The sequence below is a fragment of the Numida meleagris genome, chromosome 10, assembly GCF_002078875.1.
Source record: "Numida meleagris isolate 19003 breed g44 Domestic line chromosome 10, NumMel1.0, whole genome shotgun sequence".
Classification (NCBI taxonomy): domain Eukaryota; kingdom Metazoa; phylum Chordata; class Aves; order Galliformes; family Numididae; genus Numida; species Numida meleagris.
Window position 1 is genome coordinate 11,721,947 of NC_034418.1, and position 16,219 is coordinate 11,738,165.

The 16,219-nt window shown below is 41.1% G+C and overlaps 1 protein-coding gene across 5 annotated transcripts in view; it reads left to right on the forward strand.

Annotated features, from left to right (window-relative positions):
* The window catches only part of CDH11 (cadherin 11), a 232,403-nt gene that overhangs the window by 142,218 nt on the left and 73,966 nt on the right, over window positions 1-16,219 (forward strand). For 3 of the 5 annotated variants that reach the window (XM_021408544.1, XM_021408540.1, XM_021408545.1), the window contains exon 1: window positions 11,812-11,963. The gene's annotated coding sequence lies outside the window, so the exon portion shown is untranslated. Of the gene's footprint in view, window positions 1-6,443; window positions 6,575-11,811; window positions 11,964-16,219 lie in introns of those variants that run through there. The other 2 variants (XM_021408541.1, XM_021408543.1) reach the window with 1 other exon arrangement.

Below are 16,219 nucleotides of genomic sequence, written 5' to 3' on the forward strand. Positions count from 1 at the left end.
GAGAACTAAGTGCTGTGTTCTGCTGAGAGGGCATTGCAGTTAGATTTTGGCCATTTCGATTTGAAAAAAATATATATTTAGCTACATTTCATTTTGTTCTCCAGTTAGAAATAACATTTTCACACATCTTGTGTAAAATACATGACAGCAGTATGTTGTCTTTTCTAAAATGCTTTCCTTCCCCACTACCTCTCATTCAAGCCTACACACTGGATTTTATGGCAGTTTACCTATGGTTTGTTGTTAAAACTTTAATTTAGTATTTTGACTAATAAAAAAATTAAACTTGAAGTGAATCTATTACAGAAATAAACATTCTAAACCATAGATAACTGAAACAAGGGAACAAAAAAGGACATGTGAGTTAATGCCAAATAAGACAAAGCACTGAATATTTTGTGCTGAAAAGAAATATTCTTTTTATTAATTGGTTGTTTAGTTGGGTTTTTACAAAAGCTGAAGGGCCAAGTGCTCTGAAAGGTGACTTCAGATTGCAAAGATTGAGCACCAAGAATGCTATTTGATTTTGGACAATGAGGCGAAATGCATATGGACTATGTATATAACTTTAAGCTGCACAGACTAAGAATACTATACTGCAAAAATATTTTGTATTTAATGGACTGTTCAGAAGCGTCATGTGGGACATGTTTCTATACATGGTTTATAATTTTTTTTAAATAATAAACAAAAAATAAGAGTATTTTATTTCCTAGTGACAACTTTGTTTCTAGAGAGTGAAGTTATGTTGACATTTGAATACTTTATGTGATCTTTTATAGCAGGCTCTGCAGCCTTGATGCCTGATTTCAGGATGTAATTTATCTAGCAATAGAAAATAATGTATGTGCATTTCATTTTAGAAAAGCTGTTACATAATTGTATAAAATGTGAATTAGAGCATTGTTGCTTCATATTGTCCAAATATTGAAAAATCACTTCTCAGTTACAGAAGATGTTTTCATTAAGACTTTTTTTTCTCATCCAAATTTAAGGGCAATCGAATTTGGAGACATCTTCATATTACACCATCGTGTGTTGCTCCACACTTAATGTAGAATGTCCAGAGGTAGTTTAGATTATTTAGAACAACAGTTTTCTTGGTGTCTTTAAAATCTTAACATTTCAGTTAGTGCAGTACACCCCTGAAGAGGATGATTTACAGTGCTTGATTTTCAATGTTAAAGTTGCAAAAAATGTGTTTTTCTGCTCTGTGTGGATGTTACTTAATACTTTCGTACACATAACCATCATAATTGTACACAGAAAGCATATGTTTATTTGCTCAACTTCATGATTATTCATTTTGTACATGCATGCATAGATAAATTGAATGGACACAGTACTAAAAATTGCATGTGTGGTTTGGGAATGTGACATTAACCTCTCATCAAAATCTGTTATCTATAAATCAGCACCAGAACAGAATTCACAGAATTCTTTAGGATTCTCATTTATTGAGGAAAATCTATCAGACAAGCCTGTGACTTTCAGAGTAGAAGATGGATATTGTGTGTTCTTACGCTGGATAAGAAATTAATTTGGGTGAAATGAAAATCATCCTCTGCCTCAAGAATTACAGGTTAGATTGTTGTACTCATCTCACTGATGCTCTTAAAGTATGCTGCTAATGGCAGCGTAAGAGCAGAGACCTGCAAGAAAAAATAGTTTTTCCATTAAATTCTGTAGGAATATGATTTAATGAATTAATGAAAGAAAGCAGGATGAAGCACTTTCTTTATGTCATTTGAATTAATATTCAGATGTGAAAGTGCTGAATTCAATCCTGGGTCCAGCAAGAAGCAAAACAACTCAGTTCTGTCTTCTGAGCTGATTTTAATCATGTGAACAAGAATAAGGTATCTGACACTTTCAAGGATGTGAACTTTGATATTGAAATACATTTACCCATGCTTTAAACCTGTCCTCAAAGTTTTACTGAATGAGTAGCTAAAAGAATAATGTAAACCTCTCCAATAACTGTAATGGAATGAATCCAGCTACATAGACATACTCTCACAGATACCCATGGAGTTCCCTTCCGCTTGCTTGCAGACATGCACGTTCTGTTACACTCTTCCATGATACTCAGTTTCTCTGCCAACTTTCAGGTCCTTAAAACAGGTTCTTTTGGCAGCCGCAAATGCTCTTATCAGCAACTGCATTTGAAATTTATCCAGCTCTCAGACAGTCGTAAAATCTTGCAAATTGAAAATCCTTGGATCTCCTGGGATATCGCTGTTTAAGATCATGTTTAATCTCCTTTTAATATCCCCTCAGCAGTTTGATCCCGATCTCACAGTGATGTAAATTCAACTCTCCTGAAGTCAATGTAAAACCTTAGAAAACCAATGTTATTTTGGAATTATGGCATGAGAACAGAATCTGGAATTGCATCTTTATGTTTTATCTCATGGACATAGAAAGTGGAAAACATGAAATGCATAGTCTTGCTTCTTCAACTTTACTACCCAAAAAGGTTTGTTTGATTTATTTGAGCTTGGTATGAAGAATAATTATATTAGTAATTAATCGGTTATATTCTCTAGCTTCTTTACTTCATCTGTTTGCAGTTCTTTATTTTGCACTTCTCCTGCAGAGACCTTGTCTGTTAACTTTTCAACAAAGCAGGTACAGAAATTGTAAAGGAATCCTATTAATTTAATTATCTGAATGAAAGAAAAAAATCTTCCTTTTCTCTGTGTGTTCAGGAACATCAATCATTTTGGCATAGTTTTTAACACTCAACACTTGCAGCCATCGCTACTTCAATTTTATTATTACAATTAAAAGGCTATTGTGGTCTGTGGATACAATCTCTTTCAAAATATGTGAACACGTGTAACTCTTGGGGAAATAAGGGTATTATTTATCAACACTGATTTACCACAAACAATGCCAAGCTTCATTGTCAAGCTGAAAAAAAAAAAAAAAGTAAATGAAATGAAATGCCTGGACAGATAATATACTACCATATACTTCATGTATGGTGCCATAAAAATAAAGTTATATAGCCAGAATTCCATTCACAGGATAGATAGACTCCATTGGGATAAGTGAATATTAAAATCTGAGGAAACTAACTGGCTCATTTTACTTTCTTGTACATATGCTCTTTCAATTTTATACCAGTCTTGGTCCAACTGAGTGCCAGATGTTGAGAAACACGGTGGGCAGCCATGGGAGATAACACTGACTTCTTTCTGAAATGCTACAGAATGCATCCACTTGCCAAGAAGATGCTTTGAAAAGACAAGGAGAGTCAGTATAATAGCTGCATCTCTAAAAGCAGAGAGCAGCTACAGAGAACCTTGAGCAGGTTACTACACTGGAGAGGCTTGCAGGTACTGCTTTCCATGGAAATGAGTTCATCTAGATGGTAAACAGTTTAGTGAGGGCTACTTGCGCATTCTTAGACCACAGCAGCGGAAAATGGAGAAAGATGAGACTTTCTCTGTGTATGTATCATGGAAATGAAATCATTTTCCATGGATTAAGGGCTCTGCAGATCCAGAACATCTGTAATTTTCTCTGATACTTCTAGGAATGAGCTCCTGAGATGTGTTAAATTGTATGAAATGCTTATATGAAGCATTTCAGTGTGTTCTATAACGTGAATGCAGGCTGAAGAGGCCTAGTCCACATGGAAATTTGCATTAGTTTCATTATTACTTACGCAGTTTTTCTTCCTTTTTTGATTACATTGGTGCATGGAATTTTCAGATGGTATATATTTTACTTCTAGTTGTACTTGGCAGTGTGGCAGCATAGTTTGAGCATGTTTTCCACAATGTGTTAGCAACTACAATATTTCACTGGGAAAAACCTGACATTGTTTGATGTTTTAAGCATCTGTGTTAATCTACCTTCTGATTTTGAAAAATGGAAGCTAAACAGTAAGACATCTCAGATATTGAATCAACAAAAGATTTGTGTAATTTTTTTCCCTTAAAAAATAGAAAAAAAAATCACCAAACACACAAAACAGGTAAGCCAAAAGGATCAAATGACCAGTCAACTAACATGTATTATAAAAAGTTGTATTTCTCATTGATGTCTTTACAGAATACACCTGGGATAGAAATCTTGTATTTTAAATATGGAAACATCAAAAATTAAACTGATATCCAAAATATATGTTGCTTAAGAATTGTTTACATTAGTTTATGTGACCATTGCAGTGATCTCATCCCTTTAATAGTGGTAGTATATCTGTAGTGGCTGTTTGATCATGTGGATGCGCAGTGGATATGTGTGATGCACAGGAGTGCAGCTGAAGACTACCCAACACATGTCTTCTCATCAGCATGTGCTGGTTGCTCAATGCATAAAAACACCTTGTTCAGACCTGTCCCATGTGTGGATGCTGCTGGGTCTGATCCCAGGCTTGCTGAGGTCAATGCAAAGCCTTCCATGACTTCTGTAGTCATTGGGCGTCCCCTGTCAAGATCTCCCTTCTTGTGTTCCTCTAGATTTTTAACCTGAATGTTTGTACTGATTTCTAATGGATGTCTAAAGGACACAATTTTTTTTCTTAGAAGTTTGTTAGGTTAGCTATCTCAACACCAACTGAAGATAAATGTATCTGAGATTCCTGAAGGAAAACCTATCATTTTCAAATATGGCTTTTATCACCTCTTAGTGTGTAATTTATAACCCTTGACCTACTTGAATATAAAACAAAAAATGCTGTGCAATATTTTTTTTATGTTATCAGGAAATTTAGAAAAAATATTACCAGGCTCTTCAAATAGTTATCTGAATTCAAGCAAAATGATACTTATTATGCATAGGATTTTCAAAAAAATTATGCTCTTGTACTTAGCAATCAATGAAATTTTAAACCACATGGCAGGTTTATAGTAAAGCAGTGGCATTTCATTTTTCAACAAGTTTAATAACTGAGATTGTTTTCCTGTTTTGTGATTGATTATTGCGTGAATCATCTAATGTTTTTAGTTATGACTCACCTGACAAACTGTAAAGTCTAGTTATATTTTTATCTTCTGGTAAAAGCAATATTAAAAAATTATAATCTTGTGGACTTTAAATATTCAAGCAAATCTGTATTTCTTTTTATAACATTTTTATTCACTTCAGCTCATTTGAGAGAAATGACAGTATTTTTCAGTAGCAGATAGATGTTAATGCAGTGATAGCACATCACTTGGTTCAGTGTTGTATATGGCATAAACTAGAATTTATGGCTAGAGGTTTATCATTTTGTCATTATTTTGCTAGTCTATATACAACAGCTCAATTTATAATTGTTTACTGAACTCTTGCAATCGTGATAGTGATTGATCTCCTGGATCTGTGCTACACGGCCATTCATATACTGGTGTAAAAATGCTTTTGATTATGGCCTTGTATGGATAGATAAGTAGCTACGGACTCACAGTACCTGGAAGAGCATGGGGATATACACAAAAATCACAAATAAAAATCTGAAATACGTGAGGCACATGCTGGGCAAGATTGACTATCTCAAGCTGCGGGCATTAAATGAAGAAAGATCTTTGTGCTAGATAAGCATGACTGCCTGGTGTTTGTCAGTACGAAGGGTTAGCAGCTGAGATTACAGGGACATCATTCTCTCTTAAATCTTCTTGGACACAGTTTGGACTATTTGCAAACTGATGTTAGATATATCCAATATACATGAAAAAGTATTCATAGCAGAGCAGAAATATATTCTAACAAATGTGTATTGTTTGGACAAAACACAGGAAAGTGGGAAAAATGTAGAATTGTGAAGACTGTATTTTTTTCTTATGCTTTAAAAGAACCATAATCATTGATCTTACATTCTTTGCAAAACAAGTGATACTCAGAAATGGAATGTAAAGACTTAATTACAACCAATTATTTAGCTATGTTATATTTTACTATCAAGTGATGCGTGTTGAAGCTGCACATACTCCCTTGTAAGATGCAGTGATTTTTTTTCCAACTTGCTGTCTAATAAAATAAATTATATAAGCTATCTTCTCCATTAAAACCAGAAGTTGAATAGAGGAATTTATTTGAAGTCCTCATCCTTCTTGACAACCCATTCAGACAATGCCATATGCACAGGTGTGTGTACATACACACATATATAAAAATGCATTTCTTTTTTTAATGTGCAGTGTCAGAAATAAATGAGTCTGAAGTTCCTAACTAAATAATACCTTCTCTGAGAAGTTTAATTCTCTGATCTGTATTTCTAAAAACCCATTAGTGAAAGCCATTGATACATCACAATGTTTATGAAGTTTGTCCAACTTACCATCTAGGCCTTTTTTCCCCCTTCTGAATACTTCTATGCTGTAGTTTTTGGGTTCTAGGTTGTAACTGTAAATATTCTATAGTTGCAAATCTACATTGGTCAGCAGACTTTGTGTGCATTATTTTTAAATTTAATGCCTTCACTAACACTACTCTTTGATAATGTATTTCAGTATTGTACAAACCACCCGTCTGGAGCTTGATCCTACATTGAGTCTGTTCTGTAACCCAAGGAAACTAAAAGGCTGTCTTGGATGCCCTTGGAAATTTCCTGAGCTTGAGAGACCTCTTCACAACACAACAGGTAACTAGTCCAGTCCTGCCTGGTCTTCCGTACATTGCAGAAGAGCTGAGGAAGTGGGACAATGGCCAGGATGCTGTGGCAGTTTCTAAAACTGAGTAACATAGTCCCAAAATATCCACAGAGCTGTATTGGGGTAAGATGGTCTCAAAGTTCAGAGAATGATAGAAATGTCTAATTGTGTACGCTCAGTACCTGTCAAACCACTTCCTTAGATTTTGTAGAATGAGGTAGCTCCCCTCATCAAAGTCTTAGTAAAACCAGACCTATCTTTGAAAGATCTCTGAAAACTGGAGAAAAATTGACGTTTCTTCTACTGCAGCTTTAACTAATTTGGATTCAGCTCTGTTGTCTTTGATGGATAGGCAGGTTCTTACCCTGTGGCCCATGTCTGGCCACTTGAGTTTGACTGAAAATGAGGAGTTTTATCTTCATTATGAAGATGAGTTAAAATGTGGAATGCTATCAGACCAGACTCCATCAGCAGTTTGAAGGGAAGAGCTTTCTTTTGCTCTGATATAGGAATGAGGCCTTTTCTTGCAGTAGGCAGGGAAAGGACCCAAAATCTGGATGTCTCCTTGATGTGCCAGGCACATAGATCCTGATTTTGAGATGTCCTGGGTACCACTTGGAATAGGTGATTCAAGCTGATGATTTCTCTGTGTAGCTGGTGCATTGAAAGGAAGGTCCATGTGCACATCTGGAATGAAAACAAAACAAAACTGTGGAGCACCCGTTTATATTTCCATAGTTCACTGGTTCTTTGTACTTCAGAATTCCCTTTTCTTTCCAGGTTCTAGTGCTTCAAGGAATATGCTGGTATATTGTTAACTTTGTGGAGATAGCTTTTCTTTCTGTTGTTTTGAACTGGGTTTTTTTTGTGTTTTTGCCTTTGTTTTAACCTTTGCCAAGGATATCAGAACATAACAACACTTTGTTGTTTTAACAGCAATATTCTTATATTTCCACAAGGAAGAATTTTTTATTAAAAACAAAACAAAAAGCAAACAAAAAAACAGCTTTAGATAATGGTTGTTTTGAACTGTACATTCTACAAGATGCATACTTTTGTTAAGTTACATTCATCTTGTATACTTGTGTTCTCAGTGTGCTAGTGCTGTGGCTTTCATTAGTTTTCCTTCTTTTAGGGTCATTAGGAAGAATTTTTTTTCCTCTTTCCTTCAGACCTGCTTGCTTTATGCATTTTCACATAGGAAGCAAATTTTGCTTTGTTTCTGAATTTGAAGGATGTTTGGAACAAACACTTTGTTTAGTCTATGGAATATCTTTTACTGTTACTCTCTTCTATCCTTCTTTTTCACCATCTCTCCTCTTCTTCCTGAACTCCCAGCTCCTGCTGCTAGCAATATGCCCTTTAAAATCTCAGATACTTTCCAAGTGAGAAGAAAAGTGAAGGAAATTACAGGTCTTTTAAAGGTAGCTGAAGTCATATGGGAAAACAGCCTGTAGGGCCTGGAAAAGAGGGTCAAAACATGGAAAGAAGAGTCTTCTTTCACATTTATTGTGTTGGTGTGCCTAAGGTATTCAGTAAATGAGATGCTGATGAAATCTTTTGAACTGTGGAAGGCTTATTGGAGTTCCATTTCTGAAGTTCACAGTTCAAGGTTTTCCATACAAATAGTAATAGAAATGCCCAGCTTAAACTTATGATACACCTGCTTATGTGTATTTCATGAACTCAGTTGCAATGTTTCTGAGAACAATGATTCAATTAGCAGAAGTGCATGTACCCCTTCAGCTACTTAGGAAGCAAACCAGCTAGCTTATTTTGAAATGATAAATGAGTTAACTTACCAAGCAATGAGCAGAATTTTAACTTCAGATTCTGTAAGCCCACAGTAGGTAAAGAAATCTTTTTTTAGGTTTTGCAGATTTGTTATCACAGATGTTCTTAACCTAAATATATGGATATCCAAAAATAGATACTGTTTAAAATATGTATAAACTTCCTTTATTTATGTCTAACACTGATTGCATTTTGCCACCAGGTTTCAAGCAGCTGTAAGTGGTAACTGCAGACCTTCCTGTACACCCCTGCTGCTCTGCCACAGCTTCCATGGCAGCATGATAGCTGAGGCCTGCTTTTTGTTTAACATGTAACGTTTTGTAAAGACAGGTGGTGACTGTATTTGGAAAGATTTCCCATTTTAAGCTGGGTTTGTTCTGATACTGACCACACTGAATTTACATGGGCTGCAACATGACCTTCATAAAGGTAGCCTAAGGCTTTGTAGGTGAAGAGTCACCAGTCAGGAGAAATAGTCCGCAAACACAGAACTTTGCAGTAGTTTATCCTCTTTTCCTCTCTTTTATGTGTGGTAGGAATGACAAGGCATGACTTGGGCAGTCTGTGAAGTTTTCCATCTAACATGCTGTGAATGCACACATGAGCGCTGAGCTGCTAGAAGTTCCGCTGTGTATTTCTGCAGATGGTCAGGGGTACCCTTCCTCCCTCCATGTTTCTCAGTATAAGAACCACTGCCATGTCTTGTGAAAGGACTCTGCATTTGTTTTCCTTATATTATGGCAGGGTTGTGGCCTGAATAAAATGTTAAATAAGGGGAATATGACGAATGTCCTAATCTATCAGCACCACATACTGGTTTTGATTTGACCACTTCTTCTTTTCCATATCTAGCATAAAAATCAGGACTCATCTAACTTTAGATGGTTGTAGGTAGGTTTGCAGTATAAGCTAGTGGTTGAGAACTTTTGTTGTATAGAGAATGGTATCTCCAGTTAGTGGCCCAACCTGATTGGAAGGACTTCTTTTTACAGACATTACATACAATTTTAATTATTAATGTAGTCAGAATTGAGACTCAGCAGAGTGCTGCAAACATACAGATTTCAGTAGGAGTTCTGCGTTAATTGTGCAGATAGGACCTTCCATCTATAGGTCCTATCAGAAGATGGACAAATAAAAGAAAAATAGTATTTGATCTGGTTAGCTTAACTCTGAGATTTTTAGTGCAGAAAGAAGAGAGGAAAATTAAGGCACTCACCAGATCAGATGTTACTGCCCTCATTTGTTAACATGCCTCCTCAAATGGAATTAATGAAACCTTCCATTATAGATCAATACGCTCTTTGACTAGAGAATATTATGGGTACCTATTGTATATGCTTAATTAGATTGAAATTGCTTTCACATTTCCTTTATATCCAAAAAAAAACCAATCTCAGCAGTTTGAAAAAGGGAATTACAAAAGTCATCCTCTCCACTGTGCAGCTGAAGCCAGCAGGAGAAGGGAAAATTCTTCAGCCAACTGCCCAGCCCTGGGCTTCAGTGAAGTGGTGATTTTGGCAGCCCCAGCAGCAGAGCTGTGCTAAGTATTGCTGCTGCATTGTGTCCATAAAGAAAACAAATGGTAATTCTCATATTATTGTCACAGGAGACTGATGACACACTGAAGTCAATAGGTTTGGGCTGGGATTGTATGAAACTATTTTGAGACGTTTCACTTCCTCTCACGTTTTCTCTCCAAAACCAATTTCTCGACAAAACTGTTCTAAATTAATGTGCATCACCTTTCTTCCTCAGCTACTTCTCCTCAAAAACTTTCTCAAATGCTATTCTTTTCATGCTTTATTTCTTGATAGCAATTTATTACTCTTCACATTTCCTATCAAAAACCACTTCTTCCCTGAAGCTAGTTCTCTTGCCACCACAGCCTTTTTCCTATCCAAATAAAGCCTTTAGTACTTCAGTACCAGTTAATTAGCTGCCTGGTTACCTCACGCTCTCAGCTCAGCCCAGGGTATTTCTGGTGTTTCCACTGCCTGCCCCAAGCTCTGAGCCCTCTGCAGCAGCTGCTGTCCCCGTGGCTGGCGGGCACCGCGCTCGGGGCCTGGATTTCATGGCACCCCAGGCTGCCTCATGATGCAGGCAGGCCCTGCTTCCCCTGTGGATGAACTGGGAACTCTCAGCATCTCTCTAAAGCAAATGGTAGCTTTAATTCTCAATCCCCAGTCCTGCAGACAGGAGGAAGCTGCTGCTCCTTCCCCAGGGCTGACACCAGGCCCAGGGCTTGCTGCTTGCTGGGCTGAGTTCAGTGCCTGCCGGCCTCCCTGGGATGCATTATCAGCTTCCCTCCTTCCAAATTCTTTGTTTGTACAGTGGGAGCTTTTTGTGCCAGTTTTTTTTTTTTTTCTTTGCCTGGAGTTATTGGCAGAGCTAATTAACCACAGCATATAAAAGCCTTGTTCTTCAGGGCTGAGCGGTGCAATCGCGGAGCAGTGCTGCCTGGTGGCATGGGGGATGAGCGAGCTGGCTGCCTGAGGACGGGCAGATTCTTTTCGCAAAGGTGCGCCTAGCCATTTCCAGACTGATTCTTGATGGGCTGTGCACCACATCCCTCCCTGCGCTGGGTTGAGCCTCCGAATGCGTGAACCTCGGTGCTGTGAGGGAGCTGAGGGCTGAGCATGTCTCGCAGGCCGATGTGTGTCTGTGTGGTGGTGGAGCAGGGGCAGGCTGTGGTGCCGCTGGGTTGGCACAGTGCCTCTGCCACAGAGGTGCCGAGCAGCTCTGCCCCATCTGGGCACTGTGCCCCAAGTTTTACCTTCCTGTGAGAAAGGGAAGGCTCACCCATGCGTCTCAAGGGCTCTGAGCTGCACAGGCTGAGATCTTCCATGCGTAGAAATGCTTGGGAAACTTTTATTTTTTCCTGGAGAAACGTGTAGTTGCGTGAGGAAACGTGACTGCATTCAGCACAACGTTCTCCTGCTGCTCGTCCACCCGAGGTGCTTTCTGTCCGTGTCAAGGTGTGTCCGGGCAGCAGGGCCCCGTAGTGTTGGCCGTGCCCAGGGCTTTGCGGGGGCTCGGGCCCACCCGCGGAGGCGCTGCCGTGGGGTGGTCCCGGGCCGTCCGCAGAGTGGTGCTGGCCGGGGCACATCCCGTCGGCACAGCGGGGGGAGGCGGCCCCGTCCCCTCGCGGACGCGCGTGGGTGCTTGCGCGGCCGAGAGCAGCCGAGCAGAGCCGTGTGCGCGTGTGTGGGCTCCCTGGCCCCGCTTCTCCCGTCACGGGCACTCGGGGCGCGGCCCCTGGGCGGGCTCGGGGGTTCGCTTCCCTCTGGGCTGGGGGGAAGGGAGAAGGAAATAGAGAAGAAGCAACAGCCTCCAGCTTCTCCCTTCCTCTCATCGCGCTTCACTCCCCCTTGCTCCCTCTCCCTCCCTCTCCCCTTTCCCCTCCCTCCCTCTTTCTAATTCCTGCCACTAGCTCGGAGCCTCATTCAGCAGCCGCTGCCGGTGGAGTGTAATAGGCTGAAGATGCTGCCGCGTCTGCTCGGCTTCTAGTTGTGAATGGGACTTGCCTCCTCTCCCTCCACCGGAGGTGGCCCCGGGGAGCCGCCAGCCCCGCTGGACGCGCAGGTAGGCACTGCGCGGAGCAGCGCGGAGCCGTGCCGGCTTGGCGGAGCGAAGGGGCGGCCGCGGGAGCGCTGCTCTCCCGTAGCCCACAGCAGCAGCAGCAGCACCGGGCGGGAGGATGCGTGCGGGTCCGCGCGTGGGAGCGCCGCAAACTTCGCGGCAGCAGCGCGGGGCCGGGCGGGCAGGTGTGCGCGGGGAGCGCGCCGGGCGGTGCGCGGAGCTGCCGGAGGGGCCCGAGGGTACCGCAGCTCCGGCGGGGAGAGGGCGAGCAGCGGCCGCCGCTGGGTTCTTGAGTGGTGGTTCCTTTCTTTTTATTCTTTTTATTTTATTTATTTATTTATTTATTTACTGTTATTCTTATTTCCACGTCTTGCCCGGGGGGGATGGAAGGGGAAAGGCGAGCATTTGTCTGTGCTAAAATGTTCCTCCGGATAAGGAGATACTGAAAGCTCTGAACTGCAAATCTTTTACTTGTGCTGTAGCTCCCAGGCATGAAATGGATATGCAGAAATTAGGAGGGCATGAAATGAAGGGATATTCTATCCAGAATAGACGAGGGAAAGACTTTGATTTATATCTTTCTCCTTTTATTGTCTTTTTAATTTGCTTGCTGGCTTTCAAATGCATTGCTATTCACAAGGTACCAAAATGGTATCTGTCTCGAACACGGGCTGGTGCAAAAAGCATCAGACTCCTGGGTGAGACGTGCGTGAGCACATCCCCAAGAAAGGCAAAATAGATCGGGCTGTGGGTGCCCATAAATACCATTAAGTTTCAGAATAAAAGTGCTTCCTGTGCAGTCCTTGGGGACAGCATATAGCAATCTGACATCATGATACAAATGCCTTTACCTCCTATAGAAGCCCCCCCTTTATTGTCTACTCTTTTAAATATTCATCTCCTGAGGAGAGAACCGGTATATGCGAGGAGATCTTTGTACTGTTGCTACAAAGGACCGAGTGGCTGTGTAACATGGTATTTACCTACTAAGATATCTGTGACAAAGGAACCTCTTTAGCAAATGAGGTCACTAATTCAGAAATTGGCCTTTTATAAAGGAGAATGCTCATTTCTTTTTCGCATTCCAGTGAGTAGTAACTCCCTGGGAAAGACTTTCTTCTTGTTGATTTCTGATGGCAATACAGACTGTGCAGCCTCTATTAAGAAATTAAATATTTTTAATCTTTAATAATGAAACTGTTGAGTGAGAAAAGCGCTAACAGATTCAGAAGGGGGGGAGGCAACCACTCAGACGTTACTGAACGTCTGTCTGCCTCTTCTCCCCTTCCCCTGCTTGCTTCAATGTTTCCAAAGTCTGTGTGATTTCTCCAGGTAGGGACTTCGCTCTCTTTTTCCACACTGGCTGCCCTATATCAGTAAATGAATTTACTTTCAATATGGAAGTTCTGCAATAATTAATCTGGCATTTACCTCAGTTTTGTCCACTGAGGTTTGAAACACAAATCGATGGCTGTACTCAGTCCTTTAGATGATTTTATAAGGAGAGGTATATACAAGTACATGGGAGTGGAATTGCAGATGCTTGCTTATGAACAGCATTTTCATAGCAGAGCAGTGCAAATCTTGTTGTTGGGAGATGGGCAGTGAGAACAGAGAGAAGATCTAGTGTTGGGCTTCAGACCTTAACACACAACATTTTATAGCATAAGTCTTTGTCTACCGCACTACATTAAACAGAAGTTTCTGACTGTGCTTCTAAGGCACTTCTCCTTCCTCTTGAGGGAGAAGAGCAAAATAAAGTTACAGAATAAAGAGCTACATCTTCAATAAAAGAACTGGATGTTCTTGAGGAAAATTACCTAACAGGCACCTTTCTCCCGCAGACTCTTGTTCTTAGGCCTGGAATGGGATTCTTTCATTTATTTATTTAATTTTTTATTTCTTTATTTATTTCCCTCAGCCTTGCACTAAAACAAAAGGGAATTAGCATGGGCAGAATATACTACTCATAGACTTCTCTACAGCACCTTCAACTTTGCTAACATTTTAAGTGTTGTCCGTCCATAAGAAATCACCAAGAACTAGATTACTTCATTACCTACGATAGAGCACATCAAGAGATAAGTCATTGCAATTTATCATCGATAGTTTCAGAAGGAAATATGCATGGAAATGGATGGCTGAGGGACAGAACAACCAAATTGAATCTTCTTTTGCATAACAATGCGGGGAAACTACAAAGATTAGAACAATTTTTGTGATCTGTCTGATAAAACGCTTTAAAATATACCGCATGATTCCAGCTCCAATTTATATACCAGTTTAACAACATTTGACATATTTGATTTAGTCTGAGTGAAGTTCAGAATTCCAGTAGTTTGAGACTGAAATTTTTCTTTCCTGCAAATGCTGCAACAAGGCATGCATTAGGTAACAGATTCCCACAGTGATCCCAGAAGTTATTTCCAGCACCGACACCACAGAAATCTGAAGCAACTTCAGACTTACCCTGGTGTCTGCTCCTCGTTGGTGAACCCCTTCGGATGACTTTGAATCCATTTTGTGAGCGGGATGTTTTGCAAAATATCTTCAGTGTGTGAGAAGCTGAGGTCTCATCTGGAACCAATTAATTCGGAGCCGTTTAGCAGCATACTTTCTAGACGTTTTACGTCTGAGTTTTTCTGTTAGCATTTAAAGCTAAAAATCCATGCATAGTTTCCTATGCTGTACCCATTTAAAATGGCACTTTTTTCATGGTCCCTTTGTTGGGTCCAACCCAAAGATTAAGGAAATAGGGGGAAATGGCCATTGGCTTAGGGATAGCTTGGATCTTAGTCTTAGGAGGACTTACTTTGCACTTACATCTTGGGGTTTGTGACATGTAATTTATTTTTTATTTCATCTCTCATCGGTTAAGGAACATTGTAGTCATGCAGTTCTAATACGCTTTTATGGTATGTTAGAACAAAACGTAGCCCTGTGTTTGATTATGGAATGCTCGTAGCCTGTGGAACTACCGACTCCTGTAAGGATGCCGAATTCCCAAACCCGTTCCATTGCTTCCCCGCGCAAGAAAGGACTTTAAAGCCATCTGACCGCGGCGGCGCGCGGTGCCCGGCGGAGGGGCAGCGCCGGCGGAGCGGGGCCGGGCGGGCACCAGAGGGCGCTGTCGCTCCGCGCTCGCACCGCCGCCGCCGCGCTCCGGGCGCCTGAAAGGCGTTTTGTTACCGCCGGCAGCGGCGGCCCTCCCGGGGGAGCCGGGATTCAATCTCGCTGCGGTTCGGGCTAATGCTCAGGCAGTTTGTCAGGATTAACATCTTTCTAGTCGGTGGATCGCGTTACCTTCGGCGTCGTGTTACCACCTTGGCGCTCACTACAAAGTTTAGAGATGCTGTAAGTTGAGATGGTGGAGGAGCGCCGCAGCTGGAGTCTGGGTCTGACACAAACAGCGGCGGTCCCCTCGGCGCTGCGGTTTGTAAGGGATTTGCTGTCTCTTCCTCCCTTTGTCAAAGACGATGTCGGTTCCTGCCATGCTAAGGGCAGGAGTATAAAGGTAGAAAAAAAGCGATATGGTGAAACCAGAAATATTTTTCAGAAATGTTGTCAGCGCTTGGGATATCCTGTAACGACGAGGAGGAGGCACAGCAGGCTGATTTGGTCTCGTTTTACCTGTACACATCTAGGTCAGTGGAGCTTACAACAACAAAACAGAGAACGGGAGGTTGCTCTGATCATTTCCCAAAATCCCATAGCACCTTGAAACAGAAAAGATGTTACAGCCCATCATTGCAGGTGCTGGGTGAAAACAAGGTACACAATGGTATAGATTGTAAGTGATGGCAGAGTTGAAAGGAGTCTCGTTTCCAGCTGTCCTGTTCTCACGTTCCTCCCAGGCTGGGTAGGGCAGGACATGGGCTGCACGGGGCTTTGGTTTGACTCAGACCAATCACATGCCTGTGTATAAGAAAGACAAGCTACACGTAACAGAGTGAAGAATTTTACAGGATTATATCATAACCATTTGGACAGATACGCAACCAGAGAAGTGAAAGTGTCTGGTGGAAATGGTTATGCATGAATTTGATGCCAAAAATGGGGAACTTGATGTCATAAGAGTTGTACCATTCTCTGTCAAGCGCCTGATTTAGGATATTAGTTAAGAATTATCTTATAGTTGCAACTCTTGATGAGTGTTAACAACTACTGTGCCGGAAATGAGTACTGCTTTGCTGAGGAGCCTGGTGTTGCAAAGAGCAGCCCGAGAGCCGTTAGCTGCCCATCCTCTGAGCTGAGCTCTA